Source organism: Psammomys obesus, unplaced genomic scaffold, assembly GCF_907164565.1.
Source record: "Psammomys obesus unplaced genomic scaffold, mPsaObe1.curated_primary_1811, whole genome shotgun sequence".
NCBI lineage: Eukaryota > Metazoa > Chordata > Mammalia > Rodentia > Muridae > Psammomys > Psammomys obesus.
Window position 1 is genome coordinate 15,476,122 of NW_026596040.1, and position 19,320 is coordinate 15,495,441.

Below are 19,320 nucleotides of genomic sequence, written 5' to 3' on the forward strand. Positions count from 1 at the left end.
TGCATAAAGCCATTGATCTACCAAAAAAAAGAAAGAAAGAAAAAAAAGAAAGAAAAAAAAATCTCATTTCTCAACTTCTTTGTGAGAATATAATTATGATCTGAACTAAAGTCTTTTTTATTTTTTAATATAAAAAAAGCTTCTGCCTTTTGAAATCCCTTTTGTAACCCCAAAAGAATGGAGCTGAAGCTGAGAAGTTTCCTGCAGAGAAAAACCTGCCAGTAAGGATTCCATAAACATGCTGGCATCCGCCTTCTAAGGGAGGGCTCACTAGAACTCCCGTTTGAGATTTACATGGAGCAAATTGGGAGAGATTTACAAGGCAGTTACCATTTCGTGCTTTTGGCTTGAAAGAAGGGAATAAGGTTTTGTTTGTTTTTAAACCAGCCCCTCTTTCTCTCCTGGTCCTTATTTGTCTTAAAAAAAAATAATGGGGTTTGGAAAACTTCGGTGGCTTTCTGCTTTTCTAGCTGTTAGGGAGGAAGACTCCAATAATTACAATTCACTGCCATTTGAATTTATGTGTCAGAGCAAGGTGAAGATGCTCAGCAGTGGGGTTGTAAAGGAAGTGCTGCTGGGGCCACCAGGGCTGCACAAATGGCAAGAAAGTAACACGGGAAGCCTCAGACAGCAAGCTTATATAAATACCTTCCAGGCTGTGGATAAATATGCTGGGGGTGGAGATTCCAGTCAGTGCTGCTGTTTTTGCAGGCTCAACTCTGTTTTTCCTGAGCTTTGTATATATTTACCTACACACAATTGTACATTTCCTTCTGTTTCTATATACTTGGGTATTCTGGGCCTGTGGGGGAGACTTATGTTGCACATGAATTCTTCCTATAGCTCATCTCATGCTAGCTTAAAAAATGTCTTTACAACAAAAGTAATTCAAGATTACCGTAGAAACCTTAGAGAATATGAATACATGAGAAGAAAATGCCAGCATATAATATGTTACTGTGCTGTTGCTTGAGCCTTATAGGCTCGCAGTACATGAGTGTATGAATATATAGACATGAGTACAAATGTATATTCATTGGACCATATATTAGTTTTATACATTAGTTTTGTTTAAGTGTTCCCAATCCACACAAGCACAATTTCTATTGTTTCACAATCTACTTATATTTCTTTTCTAATGCAACAGGCTTTCATATCTTTTATTATGTGGACCTGGGTTTGATCCCCCAGAAAACAAACATTAAGATGCTGCTGCTACAGTCAATCACTGGGCCTGATTGTATACATACAGGAATTTATGCAGAGGACCCGACTACAGATGGCCTGATGACGACAGGGGAATATTTTCAAACTTGTATAGGAAGTTTAAATCTTGATTTGACAGGCATAATTGTTGATATGTTCAGTCTCCGATGAAATCAATATGGAAAAGGAAAAGGAAATAACAGCCTTGACAGCTCTTCCAATCTGGAGCAGTGGCTGTCTGTGGAGTCCCGTTAGTCAGCAGCACAGGAAGAGAAGCTTAAGTGAGCACTGTGCAGAGGGTATGTCGCTTTGTGGAGGGCTTTGTCTTACATTCGCCTGGCACTCTGAAATATAGAGACCAACAGCAAAGTCCTTATCACTGGTGATGAAAGAAACTAAGAATTTATACAAATGCCAACTGCAAAGTGGAAGCAAACAGCAGAGTCAACACAGCCCTTTCCCCAGCTCCTCGGGAGTGTGGGTTTGTGCATGTGTGTGCACAAGCATGCGCATTCAGGAATACTGGGGTCTCTGGTTAGCCCTGTGCAATCAAAGCCTGGCTCCGGGAACACGAGTCTGTATACTGGACCTCCTAATGTGGGGCACCTCATCATCTTCCTGCAGAAAAGTGGACTCCATTATGCTCATCTGGGTCTCATTTAAGACAGAACAAAAAAGTCTCAGAAGAGGGAAGGAAGCAAAGATTTGTTAGTGGTTTAATCTGGTGTTAGGCAAAGAGAAAAATGTTGAAATGATTAAGAGTTCCTACCTAGCATAATGTTTTGGAACTATCCCTAAATTCTGAAGCAACGTTAAGGTCATTTAAATCCTGTGGCCTGCACAACCTCCCTGTGCTTGGGACAACTGAGAGCTGTGGCAGATTTGTGCTTCGTTTGTCTATTTCATGTGTCATTTTACTCTTTGCACAGGTCCATCTCCTGTCACATTTTTATTTGTTCAATAAAAAATTACCTAGAAACCTGAAATTGACATTGATTTTTAATTTATACAGAAGTTATTACAAATATTTATCAGTGTCAATTAAAACAGTTGCAGTGCCTACAACATATAGGAAATCAAATTCCATAATTGCATTTCACACATGGGGAGCAGTGCTGGCTTCGGAGTTTAAAGGCCACTGATGATCAGGCTCTGGGTTTAACTGACATTGCGCTACATCCTCTTCCTTCCTGGAAGACTGAAAATGTGGTTGTGTGATGGATAGGAAATACGACACGAGGTCAGTATTAGTTACACCATCCCCTTTCTGTACCACACTGTCCAGATCTGCCGAGATGCCAGCCTTGAAAGATCAGCGAGAGCAGCGCTTCTGTGTTCACCAGGGCGAGTGTTAACACACAAGTGGGAACTGCGTTGGCTCGGATTTACAAAAATTGCATAAATGACTTATTTTATCATGTGGCAGTTTAACCAGTGTTCTCAAATTCATGTTTCTCTCATCCGGCTTGTGTTGCGAGATTCGTCCTCCAAACTGTTCCTCTCTTGATGTCCCCATTCTCTTCATCATTGCCATCCCTCCTGAGTTTGAAATGGTTATTCTTTCTCAGTAAACTTTCCATAAGGCAAACAGAGTCGGCTTACTCAGCTATCCCAGAGAGCTCTGGCACTCACCGTATCGTCTCCCACACATGGAATCTCGAGACTACAGATTTCTCAATTGCAGCCGTAGAGTAATTGAATTACTTGATTTGTGTGGTGACTTTTAACGCTAAATCTTGTGGTTCTGCACTTAGTTTTTGTTGTCTCTATCAAATGAATTTCACAAAGTTTGCTCAGCGATCCTTCTCTCTTCCTCTCTCCCTTCCCCCCGCCCCGCTCCCTCAAAATATGATAAGAAAAACTCCACCTATTAAGCACAGAGATATTCCCCACAGAATGCGTTTTATCAACAGACATAGAAGTGATGTTTTTGCTTTCTTAGGGGACACGGGAACCTGACTTATGAAAAGAGTGCTCTTTGTCTTGACGTAGTGCCTTCTGCAATACACGTGCTACATTGGCAACTTTGATGCTTCAAGTGTTCTAGAAGAATAATAGCTCGCTTTCTGTTGCTTCTACAAAATTCTAGAGGTTAATCAAAATATGAATAAAAGAATTTGTTTATCTGATAGTTTTGGAGGCTGAATGTTCAAGGTCAAATGGCCTCATGTTTTTAACCTCTGTCAAGAGGCTCCTCAAATCACAACCACACAGTAGACGGCATCATGGTGAAAGTGCCAGGCAGACCACACCGTGAGACAGAATGCCAGAGATAGTCCTGGCGAGCCCTACTCTTTTTATAAGGATCTCTCTAACTAACTGGGGTTTCATGAGAACTTTATTAATTTATTTTGAATGTGATGCCTTAAGGATTTACTTGCCCTGTGAGGCCTTGCCTTTTAAAGTTTCACCATCATTGTTACAGTAGGGACCAAGCCTTCAATAGAGGGGTCGTTGGGGGACGTGCTGTAGCAAGAGGTTTTTTTTTAATTATTATTATTATGACATGGGATGATGATGATGACATCATCTAGGAAGCAAAGTAGACTTGTGATGTTGTTAGATAATTGAAACCACAAGTCATAATAGCAAAGTGATACCACTAATCTCCAGGGCTTTCAGCGAAAAATACATTCTCGCTTTGCTTTACTCTATTTTTGCATTTTATAACTCTAGGAGACATCTTTTTAAACAACATGTCTAGATGGATCTGATACTGGTATTTGATGTCCAAACCCCTAAAGTAGAGAATAAATGCAAGAGTAGATCTGAAAACACTCCAGAGAGATAAACCTATAGCAAGACTCATATAGACCAACTAGAATTTAGAGGAAAGGGGGAAAAACCCAAGTAATTACAAACTGTGTATGATTTAAAACAGTAGTAATGGGGCTGGAGAGACGCCTCCCAGGATAAGCATATAGACTGCTCTTACGAAGGAGCTGGGTTTGATCCCCAGCATCCATGTCATAGAGTGAATCACCAACCACTTCAGTTGCAGGAGATCCAGCACCTTCAGGCTTCTGAAGCAGGAACTGCACTCATGTGCACTGACCCTCACACAGACATACATAATTTATTTTATAAAAAAAGTCTTTTAAACAACAATACCATTGTGAAGAAATGCATGAATGAAACTGGAAACATAAGTGAAATAGCTGACTTTTGAAAATATCAAAACTGGTATTAAGAGAAAACTTTTAAGATAACATCAGTGAGGACCAAAGACCCCATTCCTCTCCCTAGATCCAGAATATTGTTATTAGTATTTTGCCAAAAATTTGAACAATGAAATACCTCTGTATTATGTAGCTTGTTTTAGAAAATAGGAAAATATGAAGTCACCCAATTCATAACCCTGATTACAAAACCAAGTGGAGCCCAGTGGAAGTGGTGCACACCTTTAATTCTAGCCTTCGGGAGGTAGAATCAGGGGAGTCTCTATGAGTTCAAGGCCAGCCTGCTCTACAAATTGAGTTCTAGGACAGCCAGAGCTACACAGAGAAACCCCATCAAACCAAAACAAAACAAAAACACAAACAAAACAAAACCCCCTCAAAAAAAAACCCAAAACCAAACCAAACAAAACCCAAAATAAAACAAACAAAGACTCAAAACCAAATGGAAAAGTGTAAGAAATATTCTGAGCCAGGCATGGTGATACATGGTGGTAATCCCAGCACTCAGGAGGCAGAGGCAGGGGGATCTCTGAGTGTGAGGCCAGCCTGGTCTACACAGAGAAACAGGGTCTCAAAGAACAAAAACAAAACAACAACAAGAAATTCTGAGCCTGTTTTATTTATGAAGTAGGATGAAAATGATAAATTCTAAATAAAACAATTTAACAAAATTTAGCAACCTAATAAAACCATTCATCTATTTAAATATAGTGAAAATCATCCTACTCTAAAATATGTTGGAAAATGAATAATGTATCTAATTGAATGCATAAGTCAGCTTTAAAAAACTGAGTGGAAACCTGTAGAGACCTGGATTGGAAGTGGATAAGATGTTGAAAACCCCAAAAACAAGTATGGTCAGATGTGTGGCTGATCTAGAAGTGGGTGCTATTCTCACCATCTAGACCATTTGGTCCTGGTAGCCACACAAGATAGACCACATGAGATGTGAAATTTGAGGGCAGATATGGTGAAAGTACATTTTCAAGTGGTATGCCCAGGGTCCAGCAGCACAGAGAACAAAGTTACCTTTCTCATAGGAAAAGAAGAGACATTTCTCAAATCATTTGTAACAACAATATGCCAAAATACACAAATACATTTGCAATTGACATAAAAACGTCAGCCCTAATATGTCTTGCAGTGCTTGGTGGGAAAGTGTAAAAAACACACAGACCAGGCATGTTAAGTCTAGATACTAATATGTCTCAGAAAAAGGGGAGTATAACTTCCAAAACAGAAACATTCACAGAAGTAGTTAACCGCAGGTAAGATTCAGTGCTCAGTGAATTAAAGCTGTTAAAAGTTTCAGATATGTTTTTTAAAGAGACTTAATACAGCAGTATATTTTAGATGCTTAAGGACTTAAATCCCTGAAAAAAGGGGAAAAAAAAGAAGTGATTAAGCAAACTGTACGTTATAAATTTAGAATATAGTCATTAAATTAAGACATAGCTGGAAGGAGCACAGAAGAGTAAAACGCTGTAGAAGACTTGTGAGGGCCATGAAAGTTAGAAAAAAGCCGCAACATAACACAATGTAAACAAAGAAAACCTAAAATAAATTAGAGAGGAAGGAAGAGCTACAAAATAAACATAAGAGACCTAAAACGATAAATATTTTTGTAGCCTAAAATATTGTAATTTTAATGTGTAAACATGAAACTCACAAAATTATGACATGTAATCTACATAACATACATTATAAAGTCAAGAATAGAAAGTAGCCTGATGTATAAAACACTGATAAACAACATTAACATAATGGATATTTAGATTAAATAGTTATAATTTATGTGTTTTTTTTTTTTCCTAAAAACAGGCATGGTTCAATCTCTTCGTAGGAAGGCCACTCCATGGACTATTGAAAACAGCAGGTTTTAAGAGCAGAAAAGTGAGAACCAGACTTTCATTGAGAGTGCTCTTGTGTCTGCTGGCTGTACCTGTCAGGTTGGTGCAGCCAGGAATCACCTGGGAAGAGAGGAGATGCCTTACAAGGCACTGCCTAGATAATGCTGCTCTGTGTACATGTCTGTGTGGGGCCTTGATGGCCTTCACTGGTATGGGACCAGCCGGCAGCACCATTCCCTGGTTTGGAGTTCCAGTCTGTATATGAGTATAGGGTACCAGCTGAATACTCAGCATGCATCCATCCCTTTCTGCCCTTGACTGTGAATGTGAGTGACTGCTTCAGGTCCCTGCACTGACTTCATCACACTGATGTAGCATGGAATTGTGAGCTAAAATAAACCATTTCTTACTTAGGTTGTTCTTTCCAGAGTATACTATTACGGCAACAGAAATGAAACAAGGGCAGAAGTTATTCTGCAAAATACTGGCGTACAAATAGTTGGGGCCATTAACAAACTCAGGGAGTATAGCTTTGAAAGAAAATATTTTATCCAATTGAGAAAAAGCTGCCATGTATATTACATACATTCAGTTACAGAAACAAATATGTAGACTAACAGAGCAACACACACACACAATTCAATAATGTTGAGATGACACAAGTAGCAGAACTTAGCGGGGAAGTGACAAGACGTATCCTGAAAATAACTATGCAATAAGATTATCCATGTATTATGTATGTAAAGTCTGTAAGCATGTAAAGTCTGTAAGAGAATTTGGAATCTTTTGTGTGCACAGTAGATGGGTGTAAGGCATACCCGAGGAACGCTGTGTTGACTTTTGAAAACATACAAAATGGTGTAACAGTCTGAGCGCATGCACTCTGTGTTAGGATGCATAGTTCCCCCAAAGAGAGCTACAGAAGGCACCCAGTGATCCTGCAGGCTTGGGGCAGGGGGGAAGAGAAAATGCACAGTTTGATTACTTCCAACCATTTAATCTTCTTGGGTGGGGCTGCTTCTTTTTTTTTCTAGGGCTTTCAGGTGTGCTATTAAGTTGCTTGTATGAGATGTCTTCTTTCTGAGGGCACTTAGTGGTATGAACTTTCCTCTTAGCACTGCTTTCCTTGTGTCCCATAAGTTTGGGTAAGTTGTGCCTTCATTTTCATTGAATTTTAGGAAGTCTCTAATTTCTTTTTTTATTTCTTCCCTGATCCAACTGTCGTTGAGTAGAGAGTTGTTTAGTTTCCATTTGTGTGTAGACTTTTTGTTATTTCTGTTGAGCTCTAGTTTAGTCCATGGTGGTTTGATAGGATACAAGCGATTATTTTTATCTTCTTGTATCTGTTGAGGCTTGCTTTGTGTCTGACCATATGGTCAATTTTGGAGAAGGTTCTGTGGGGAGCTGAGAAGAAGGTATATTCTTTTGAGTTTGGATGAAAAGTTCTGTAGACATTAGGTCCATTTGATTTAGTACCTCTGTAAATGTAGTTATTTCCCTTTTTAGCTTCTGTATAGATGATCTGTCCTTTGGTGAGAATGGAGTGTTGAAGTCTCCCACTATTAAGGTATTGGTATCAATGTGTGATTTGAGCTGAATAATGTTTCATTTATGAATGCAAGTGCTTTTATATTTGGGGCATAGATGTTCAGGATTCTGATGTCCTCCTGGTGAATTTTTCCTTTGATGAGAATAAAGTGTCCTCATTTTTTTTTTTATTAATTTTGGTTGAAAGTCTATTTTATTGGATATTAGGATAGCTACCCCAGCTTGTTTTCTGGGTCCATTTGCTTGAAAAACCTTTTTTTAGCCCTTTACTCTGAGGTAGTGTCTGTCTTTGTTGCAGAGGTGTGTTTCTTGGATGCAGCAGAATGTTGGATCCTGTTTCTGCACACATTCTGTTAGTCTATGTCTTTTTATTGGAGAGTTGAATCCATTTATGTTGATAGATAATAGTGACCCATGAATGTTAGTTACTTTCATTGTGGAATTGGTGGTGCTAGTGTGTTTGTGTGCTTGTTTTCTTTTTATTTTTTTGTTGTGAAGTTATCTATCTCCTATGTTTTCTTGGGCGTAGTTGATTTCATTAGATTGAAGTTTTCTTTCTAGTATCTTCTGTAGGGCTGGGTTGATGTATAGATATTTTTTAAGTTTAGTTTTGTTATGGAATATTTTATTTTCTCCATTTATGTTGATTGAAAGTTTTACTGAGTATAGTTGTCTGCTTTGACATTTGTGTTCTCTTAGAGTCTACATGACATCTGACCAGATCCTTCTGCCTTTTATAATTTCTGTTGAGAAGTCTGGTGTGATTCTGATAGGTCTACCTTTATATGATACTTGGCCTTTTTCCCTTGCTGCTTTTAATATCTTTTCTTTGTTCTATAGATTTAGTGTTTTGACTATAATGTGATGTGAGGAGTTTCTTTTTTGGTTTAGTCTGTTTGGTGTTCTGTAGGCCTCCTTTTCTTTCCTGTAGGCCTCTTATATCTTTATGGACATCTCTTCCTTTAAGTTGGGAAAATTTTCTTCAATGATTTTCTTGAAAATATTTTCTGGACCTTGGAGCCTGGAATCTTCTTTTTTGTCTCTTCCTATGATTCTTAAATTTCATCTTTTCATGGTGTGATTGATTCTTGGATGCTTTGTGTTTATAACTTTTCCAATTTTAATTTTTGTTTGAGAGATGTACCAATTTCTACAATTGTATCTTCAGTGCCTGATATTCTCTTTCATTTCTTGTATTCTGTTGGTGATGCTTACCTTTATGGTTCCTGATCTCTTCTCTAAATTCTCCAGTGCCAGGGTTTTCTATGATTGTGTTTTCTTTATTGATTCTTTAACAAATGGTTCTGGTCTAATTGGATGTCTACATGTAGAAAAATGCAAATATATCCATATTTATCACCCTGCACAAAACTAAAGTCCATTTGGATCAAAGCCCTCAACATAAAACCAACTACACTAAATCTGTTAGAAGAAAAAAGGGGGGACAGCCTGAACTCATTGGCACAGGTGACAACTTCCTGAACAGAACACCAACAGCACAGGCTCTAAGATCAACAATCAATAAATGGGACCTCATGAAACCGAAAAGCTTCTGTAAAGCAAAGGACACTGTCATCAGAACAAAACGACAGCCTAGAGATTGGGAAAGGATCTTCACCAATGCTATATCTGACAGAGGGCTAATATCCAGAATATATAAAGAATTCAAGAAGTTAAAAAGCAATAAATCAAGTAACCCAATTAAAAATGGGTACAGAGCTAAACAGAGAATTATCAATAGAGGAACACTAAATGGAAGAGAAACACTTAAAGAAATGTTCAATGTCCTTACTCATCAGGGAGGTGCAAATCAAAACAACCCGAGATTTCAGCTTACACCTATCAGAATGGCTAAGATCAAAAACTCAAGTGACAACATATGCTGGAGAGGAGGTGGAGAAAGGGGAGCCCTCCTCCATTGCTTGTGGGAATGTAAACTTGTACAACCACTTTGGGAATCAATCTGGCACTTTCTCAGAAAATTAGGAATAGTGCTACCTCAAGATCCAGCTATACCACTTCTAGGCATATATATGAAATATGTTCAACTATACAAGGACATTTGCTCAACCATGTTCATAGCAGCTCTATAATAGTCAGAATCTGCAAACAACCTAGATGTTCCTCAACAGAAGAATAGATACAGAAAGTGTGGTACATTTACACAGTGGAATACCACTATTAAAAACAAGGAAATAATGAAATTTGCAGGCAACTGGTGGAAACTAGAAAAGGTCATCTTGAGTGAGGTAACCCAGAAACAGAAAGACACACATGGTATATACTCACTCATAAGTGGTTATTAGACATATAAAATAGAATAAAAATACTAAAATCTGTACTCCTAAAGAAGCTAACCAACAAGGAAGACCCTAGCGAAGATGCTCAATCCTCATTCAGAATGACAAAGGCAATAGCCATCTGAAGCAGGAGAAGACAGAGAACAGGACAGGACCACAGACGGCCTCTAAAAGACTCTACTGATCAAGGTATCAAAGCAGATGCTGATACTCATAGCCAAATGTTGGGCAGCAGGCATGGAATTTTATGAAAGGAGGAGATAGAACGACCTAGAGTGGACAGGAGCTACAAAAGGAGACCAACAGAGCACAAACAAACAAATAAACAACAAACAAAACTGGGCCCTGGGGGCCCTGTAGAGTCTGATACCCCAACCAAGGACCATGCATGGAGACCATGCATGCCCACAGACTCAGTCTCCAAGTGGGTTCCCTAGTAAGGGGAGCATAGGCTGTAATCTGGCATGAACTCAGTGGCAGGCTCTCTGATCACCTCCCCCAGGGGATGCTGTCTTGCCAGGCCACAGAGGAAGATGATGCAACCATCTTTGATGAGATCTGATAGGCTAGGATCAGATATAAGGGAAGGTATCCTTCCCTATCAGTGGTCTAGGGGAGGGGCATAGGAGAAGAGGAAGGAAGGGTGGGATTGGGAGGACATGAGGGAGGGGGCCACAGCTGGGAAACAAAGTGAATAAATTGTAATAAATAATAAATAAAAAATTAAAAAATAAAGTTCACAAAGAATGAATACTAATAAAAAGTAAAACATGCAAAAAAAAAAAACTTCATGCACAACTGGAAGTAGCTCTGAATTGCCAAAGCAACCTTGAAAAATGAGAAAAATTCATAGAACTCAAATGAAAAATTCAGTATTTATGTTCCTAGAGGCCAGAGATGAACCAAGGAAAGAATTAGCAAGACCAGGAACTCTGGAGTATCAGTAAGAAAGAAGGAATATGGATGCACATAAGAGGCTGCCATCTTGTTTTCACAGGTATGCTTGATGGTGAGGCAAGCTATAACACAACCTAGGATGCTGTAAGTAAAGAGGACAGCCATTATGTATGTGGATGAAGGTAAAGTGGGGTGAGGTGAACTGGTGAAATCCATCTCTCTCTCTCCAAGGCTATAGAAGAACTAAAACAAGACTAGCATATAACACTATTTGGTCAATATAGAGAGAGTTAGCCTTACATCAGCAGAATACATAGGTTTTTCTAGGGCTGATAGGACATATAGCCACACATACCATACCATAGTCTGTGTGGGCTATAAAACACAGACTTCAATTCATTTAAAGAATTAAACATTTCTAGACTGTGCTCTATGGTCCCAGTGGAATCAAAGTGTGGATAAGTTTGTAAAAAAGAAAATAGTTCCAAACACTTAGAAACTAAAGAAGGTTTTTTAGGTAATCCTTGACCCAAAGGAGCAGTAAAAAGGAAGTAAAAGGACACATATAAATTCATGAAAAGAAAAGCACCTGGGTAGGAAGACGAGGCTGCCATGAGGGAAAGAAGTCTTGGGTCACCATGTGCTGTTGATGTGGGCATGGCATGTCAAGGATCTTAGAGCCTCAAGACTCATGGAGGAATGGCAAAGCCTTCTACCCAGGAATGAGTTTCAGACAGAAATGACAACGCCTTCCCTTCTGGCTCAATGTGAAGATGTTGACTTTGTGTGCAGAAAATATCCACAATAGCTTTTCCCCCTGGATATTTACAGTCTGAAGACAGATCCCTTACAGAGACTTCTTCAATTGAGATTAGCTAAAGTTGTCTCCTTGAACCAGCTGTACACCATAAGTGCTGCCTTTCTGTTTATTTGTACGTAATGAGCCTGCCTCCTTGTTCAGCTGTATGTGGTGTCCCTGTGTCTCATGTGTGATAAACATGCTGTGTTTCCAGTGTTCAGTGCTTTCTCCACTTGAGCGTCCAGTCCACGTGATCCCAGCTGTCTGTCTGTGTTTGTCTTCATTCCCTCACTGTCAGGTCCAAGTCCCTGGAGCTGGGCAAGGATATGGCATACATGGTATCAAAATTTGGGTCCACAGCTAAATCAGTGTGAAACTGACCACACTAATCTAAGTGTCACAGGTGTCACGTAAGCTCTTATTTGAAAAGCAAGAAAAAGGAGAGACCAACCCCAAGTAAGAAGGAAAGATGCAGCTATGACAGAAATCAATGATACTGCAAACGGAAAAATAATAGAGAGAAATCAATGAAACTAAGACTTCTTTGGAAAGATCAAGAAAATGAGACACTTTTAGCAAAGTTGACTGTTTTAGGGAGGATTCTCCAGAGAAACGGAACCACCGCAATGTATTTTAAGGAAGGGAAATTAAGGAATTGATTTAAAAGGACTGGATTACACTATTATAGAAAATGGTGACCGCAAAACTGCTGAATCTGCTGGCAGGCTGGACTAGGGGAGGAGTTGACTGCTCTAGTTCAAGTGTGAGGCGCCCCCATCTGCAGAATTCCCCAGGGTTCAGGAGGTCAGCTTTTATTCTCTTCAGCCTTTTCTTTGTTGACAAATTTGCCTATTTTTGATTGCAAACTGATACACTCAGAGTCCAGCAGTTTTAATTCTACTCCCACCCTAAAATATCACCACAGAAATATCCAGAATAACGTTTTACTGAAATTTGGAACATTGTGGGTCAGTTACGTTGACACATACAATTAACCACCAATACTGATAAAAAAAAAAAAAAAAAGAGCTTTTCTGCACTGCCTGGGGATGGGTCCATATGGCGTTGTTTTTTATTCCCAGCATAACTTAAAGGGAAAACTTACACTTACACAATCTCTGGAGCTCTTGATGTCCTGCAGATGAAGGAGGAGGATGTCCTCAAATTTCTCGCCGCAGGAATCCACTTAGGTGGCACCAACCTTGACTTTCAGATGGAGCAATACATCTACAAAAGGAAGAGTGATGGTATCTATATCATTGATCTGAAGAGGACCTGGGAGAAGCTGTTGCTTGCTGCTCAAGCTATTGTTGCCATTGAGAACCCTGCTGAAGTCAGCGTCATCTCCTCCAGGAACATAGGCCAGCAAGCTGTGCTGAAGTTTGCTGCTGCCACTGGAGCCACGCCAATTACTGGCCGCTTCATACCCGGGACCTTCACTAACCAGATCCAAGCAGCCTTCGGGGAGCCACGGCTTCTAGTGGTGACTGATCCCAAGGCTGACCACCAGCCCCTCATGGAGGCCTCTTATATCAACCTGCCCATCATCGCTCTGTGCAACACAGATTCCCCTCTGCGCTATGTGGATTTTGCCATCCCGTGCAACAAGGGCGCTCACTCAGTGGGTCTGGTGTGATGGATGCTGATGCTGGCCCCGGGAAGTATCCTGCATGTGTGGCGCTATCTCCTGTGAGCACCCGTGGGAGGTTCTGCCTCATCTTTACTTCTACAGAGACCGAAAGGAGATTGAGAAGGAGGACTAGGATGCTGCTGAGAAGGCTGTGACCAAGAAAGAATTCCAGGGTGAATGGACTGGGCCAGCCCCTGAGTTCACTGCCTCTCAGCCTGAGGTGGCAGACTGGTCTGAGTATGTGCAGGTGCCCTCTGGACCCATCCAGCAGTTCCCTCCTGAAGACTGGAGCACCCAGCCAGCCACTGAGGGCTGGTCAGGAGCTCCCACAGCGCAGGCCACTGAGTGGGTTGGAGCCGCCACTGAGTGGTCCTGAGCTCCTCTGCAGAACTTGAGCAAAGGGGAAAAAGGTGGAAGGAAAATAAAGTTCCTGAGGTGTAAAAAAAAAAAAAAATGAGTAGACACAAATGGCTATAATTGGGAATTTTAAAAAATGAATAGATGTCACTATCAACTGTACAGATGTTAAAAAGATAATCTAAGGAAGAACTTGATACAAACTGGACAGGAAGAACTTCTTTGGTGATCATGACTCTCCCAATGTGAAACAAATGATTTCAGTAGCCCTGTAACTATTAAGAAAATTGAATTCATAATTGTACCGCTCTAAATCACCAAGACCAGATGTTTTCACTGGTGACTTTGCCAATCATTTGGAAAATAATTAAAATGAATTCTACATAATCTGCTTCCGAAAATGGCAGAAGTAGAAACATGTCCCAGTTCATCTTAGGAAACTACAAAACCAGAGGCAATAAAAAAGAAAAGCCACATGACAATATCCCTCATAAATATAGATGTGAAAATACTCAAAAATATTAGCAATTATAATGCAGCAATGTATAAAAGGGATTATTCCTCATAATTGTATTTTAGAAGCTAGGCTAACTCAGTATTTGAAAGCAAAATCTGCTATGTAACATTTTTATCAGATTACTAAAAATCACAGGATTATATCAATCAATGCAGAAAACATTTTATAACATAATTTTTATGATTAAAAGTTTGAAAAATAGAAATGAAGTAGGGTATTCTCAACTTGATGAGCACGTACAAAAACTCTGCCACTGACACTATTCTTAATGTTGGAATACTTAGCTTTATCCTCTCAAAATGAGAAATAAGGAAAGGATGCTCTCATGGCTATGCATGAATACTGAAGTTTCAGCTATCCTCGTCAAGGAATCCTAGGAGACAAGAGGCATGCAGATCAGAATAGAAGATACTAGACTGTTCCTAGTTGTTGGAGATATAATTGTCTATGTGGAAACTCTCTATGAAACTACAAAACTAAAATTGGCCAAAGCAGAAAACAAACTTGGGATTCATAATTGAATTCAGCAAGGCCACAAGATAAAAGATAAATACACATTCAAAAAAATCAATACTATTTTCATATACCATCAATGAATATGGACACTTACCATACAATACCATTTGTAATTGCTTAAAAAATGGAATACTTCAGTGTAGATCTAAGAAATCTTGTACCAGGACTGAATGCTGATAAGTACAGAATGGTGATTCTCAAAATAAAGGGTCTTTATAAGTGGAGATGTGTGTGCCTGAATTTTATGTCTTAAAAACATTGCGAAGATGTTAATTCTCTTTGACTTGATCAACAAGTTTAATGCAAGTGCTATAAAAATCCAGGAATATGTTTCTGCAGATACAGACAAGATAATTTCAAAACTTATGTGGAAAAGAGAAGGATCTATGATTGTAATAGCAAGTTTGGAAAGACAATAACAAAGTAGGAGTAATTTTCTCAATTCAAGTGTTTTCTCCTAATACCTCACATTATTCATAGAGGAACGAACACGTGAACAAGGTAGAGAGCTCAGAAACACGTTGGTGCTAAAAAGTCTGAGGCAATTCACTAATGCAGAATTTTCAACAGGTGGTTCTGGAACACTTGCACATCTATGAGTTGAAATAAAAACAAAAAAACCCTTCAGCCTAATACTCATACCTAATGAAAAATAAAATGAATCTCGGGGTTAAACGGAAAACACAAAACTATAAACGTTTTAGAAGAAAATATGAGCAAATGTTTAGGATCTGGGACTAAGGAAACATGTTTAGACTTTTCACCGAAGCAAACTCCGTAAAAGAAAGTGTGGATGGATTGGGCTTTATCACCTTTGCTCTGTAAGAGAGAGACTCAGAGAAGAAGGCAGACTACAGAGAGAGGAAAAAACCCCCACACATAGCTGACATAGGACAGGCTACAGAACAGAAAAAAGCACATGTGTCTGATACAGGTGTAGCAAAACACATATAAACATATGAGTAGCATCGAGCATATGTGAAGAATTCTCAAAACTCACTAGTGGAAAAAAAAATCACACAATCCATTTCACACCACGGGAAAACCATAAGTAGATATTTTACCAAAAAAACAGATGGAAAATAAGCACATGAAAACTTAGTATTAGTGGCCAACAGAAAAATTAAAACAAACTGTGCTATGCTATTCACTGCTTGAGAATCAGAACACTTAAGCAATTACGACAGCTGGGAAGGCAGAGAACAGTCTCCCTCCACTCCTGATGAGAATGTGAAATGTTAGAACCCTTCTGGAAAATGCTTTGACAGTTTCTTTAAAGAATTAAATGTGCCAGCAGCACAGCAGTGACGCCTTTGGAAGGTTAAACCAGAAAAGCGAAGACTGAAGTTCACAGAACAGCTTGCTTGTATTTATATTGAAAGGTCATGAACTGGAAGTGAACCATGAGACTGATTAAGAAACACGGCCCTTCAGTACAGCCATGCCACAACGTGCTGTGTGCTGAGGCAGGATCTTCCGAAATGACCTGCCTGTATCTCCAGAGAGTAGTGCGGCAGGAGAAAGTCAATGCCAACAGGTGACAGGCGAGACGACAAAATTATTAACGTGAAGATGTTAATTCTCTTTGATTTGATCAGCAAGTTTAACGCGAGCGAGTGCTATAAAAATCCAGGAATGGATTTCTGCATATACAGACAAGATAATGTTAAAATGTATGTGCCTTGGAACTTTTGTTTTCAGTTGAGTTTTGTATATGGTGAAAGGAAGAAGTTGTCTTTCATTCTTCATGCGCAGCCTATGACCCAGCGTTTCCTCTTTCTGTATGTATGTGTGTGTTTGTGTGTGTGTGTGTGCTAAGAACATACATGTTCTGCGTGCATGTTTCCTCATCTGTGCACGCACGGGCTTACTTTTAGCCTCTCTATTCTCCTGACTGTTTTTGTTGTTGTTGTTATGTTTTGTTTTTTCTTTTTGTGCTGTTTTGATTTCTATTGCTCCCTAGTCGTCCGTCTTGTTCTGGCCTGCCCAGTCTGTGACATTGGATTGTCTGGTTCTTCATCAGGCTCTCACTATTCTAATTAATTCTGCTTTCTAACAGTGATTTGACTCTTCCAGTTAGTTTTTCTTCGAGATATTTTTAGCTACAATGGATTCTTTTATTTCCATATGTAATTTAAGTTAGTGGGCTTCTACCCACGCCCTTTCTGGGATTTGTATGTGGGTGTCACATTTGTGGATATGTGTATGTGTTGAGCTTGCCTGTGGGGCTGTGTATGGAGTCCGAGGCTAACATTGGAAATGTCCCTTTTCATCACTTGCCACCTTGTTTATTTATTTATTTGACACAGGTGTCTGACTAAACCTGGATCTTACTATTTTGGATAGATCAATTGACCAATGAACCTTCCGAGACCTGCCTGTCTCCAGGGCCCCGGCACTGGGGTTCTAGATACACACTACCATGACCGGCGCTTGTGTGGGTTCTGGGGATCCTAACTCAGGTCTAGTTTACCAAGTGAGCGAGCTGTAGCCCACCTTGCTGGGACTTTTTCTGGAATACTGTTGGACCTATAAATTGGTCATTGAAGCCCACATTTTCAGCATGGTGATCTCGCTGCATCTCCCCATACTCTCTTGCGTTTAATTTTTTTTTTCTTCCAGTAACATTCTGTGGACATTTTTGCTTTCATTAGATTTTTTTTCACACCAAATTTTTAGATTTAAAAAACAATGTTTTTAGGCAGGGGTTCATGTATCCTAGGCTGGCCCCAACCTTGCTGTGTGGCCAAATATGACCTTGAGCTTCTGATTGTCCTTCCCAAGTGTTCTTCCCAAGTGTTCCCAAGTGCTTCTGATTTGACTTCCCAAGTGTTGAAATTATGGGCATGCCCCATCATGCCCAGGTTGTGTGTTGAAGGGGTTTCATGCATTCGAGCACAGCTGGGCTGCCTTCTCAGCCCTGATGCTCTCCACATAGTTCTTACTACGAAAAAAACCTTTATTTTGAAAACTTTGATTCTATGTGTTGACTCCTGGCAGTTTTATGTTTTTTTTTCTTCTGAACTTTTTTTTTTTCATTTTGTCCTTGTTAGGACTGTTATGATCAGCAGTGGCGACAGTCCTCTGTTGTGAAGATAAAAACTTTCAGTATTTTACCTTTCGTCATCATGTTTGCAGGAGTCATGGGTACCTTTTTAAAATCCAACAAGTTGTCCTTATCTTTTTCTTGCATTACTGTAATTTTTATCATGAATAAATGCTTAATTTAATAAAATCATTTTCTTGACTCTACTAAAATAATCAGATGATTTTTCTAATTTAATCTCTTTTCATAGTCAATTACATTGATTTTCAAATGTTAAATCAGCCTTGCATTCCTAGAGTAAGTTCAGTTTGATCTAGGGAAGGAAGATACAAATAATCTCCTTTTTGAGATTATTTGTATCCTAAGGAAGGGGACATTCAGATATCAGCCCTATTGTCTCCATTTGGTCAGAACTGGGTCACACAGAGATTCTCAGAACAAGTACCAGTAGAAGAGAGTAGAGTGCCGATGACAGGATTAGACTAATCCTGATTCATCTCTCCAGGTGTGTGGGTCGGGAACCACTTTTTCCAGAAACCACCAAATTTATGCTTGCTACACAGTTTGTGTTCCATTGGCTGGTGAAATTAGGGATGTGATCAAAATGATGAGCAGCTTTAAGAAGACACTACAAGACTGTCACACATATAGCTACAAAAGCATTAAATGTTAGGAAGCTAAATCCAGCAACAACAGAAAAAAAAAAAGGTGCTGTTTATCTGGGAAAAATGTCAATCAAAGATTGAGAGCATGCTTGAAATCAAAGTTGCAAAAATGGAGTAGAATTGACCAAGGCCACATGTGCATGGGATTCTGATACTTCACAGAAATGGGCTAAATCACGCTTATTCTAAAAAAAAGTATTATTGTTTTGAGATGATACGGAAAGACAAGCCAGTAGAAAGAGAGAAGACTAATGTTGGTTCCTAAGCGTATAGCTCTGATTACAAAAATTAAGACCTTTAAGAGAATTAAAACATATCAGAAGATATATCTCTGAGTTGAATTGTTGAAGAGTATACTGAGAAGCCAGAGTATAAGACATAACATAAAATAATGAATTTGATTATAGGAGATTTTAAATGCTATTCAGTGAAAAGTAGCATCAGTGAATTAGCTATCGGGGAATAGATTGGGGTAAGCTATTTGAGAAAAATAAGACAACTGACAAAAGGCCATGTCCAAAATATAATAATATTGTATATATTAATGCTCTAATAATGGACCTAAGAAAAACACAAGGAGGCAAGAGAAACACAGGGAAAGCAGATCTGTAGACTTTTGTATCAAAGCATTTACTCTGGAGAACAATCTGGTTTAATTTAATATGTGCAGGTCCTGCTGGTCCCCATCACTCTCCTGTGGACCTGTCTTCAGGATCCTAAAGGGGTGTGTGTAAGAATATTTGGTTAAGTTTTATTTGCGCAGCTGGGCATAGAGGATAACCTAGACTTCTGTGTTAAAGAAGTACAGCC

The 19,320-nt window shown here is 39.3% G+C and overlaps 1 pseudogene; it reads left to right on the forward strand.

Annotated features, from left to right (window-relative positions):
* The first annotated feature begins 430 nt into the window (after positions 1–430).
* Positions 431–13,785, forward strand: LOC129688079 (40S ribosomal protein SA-like; annotated as a pseudogene).
* Positions 13,786–19,320: the final 5,535 nt, after the last annotated feature.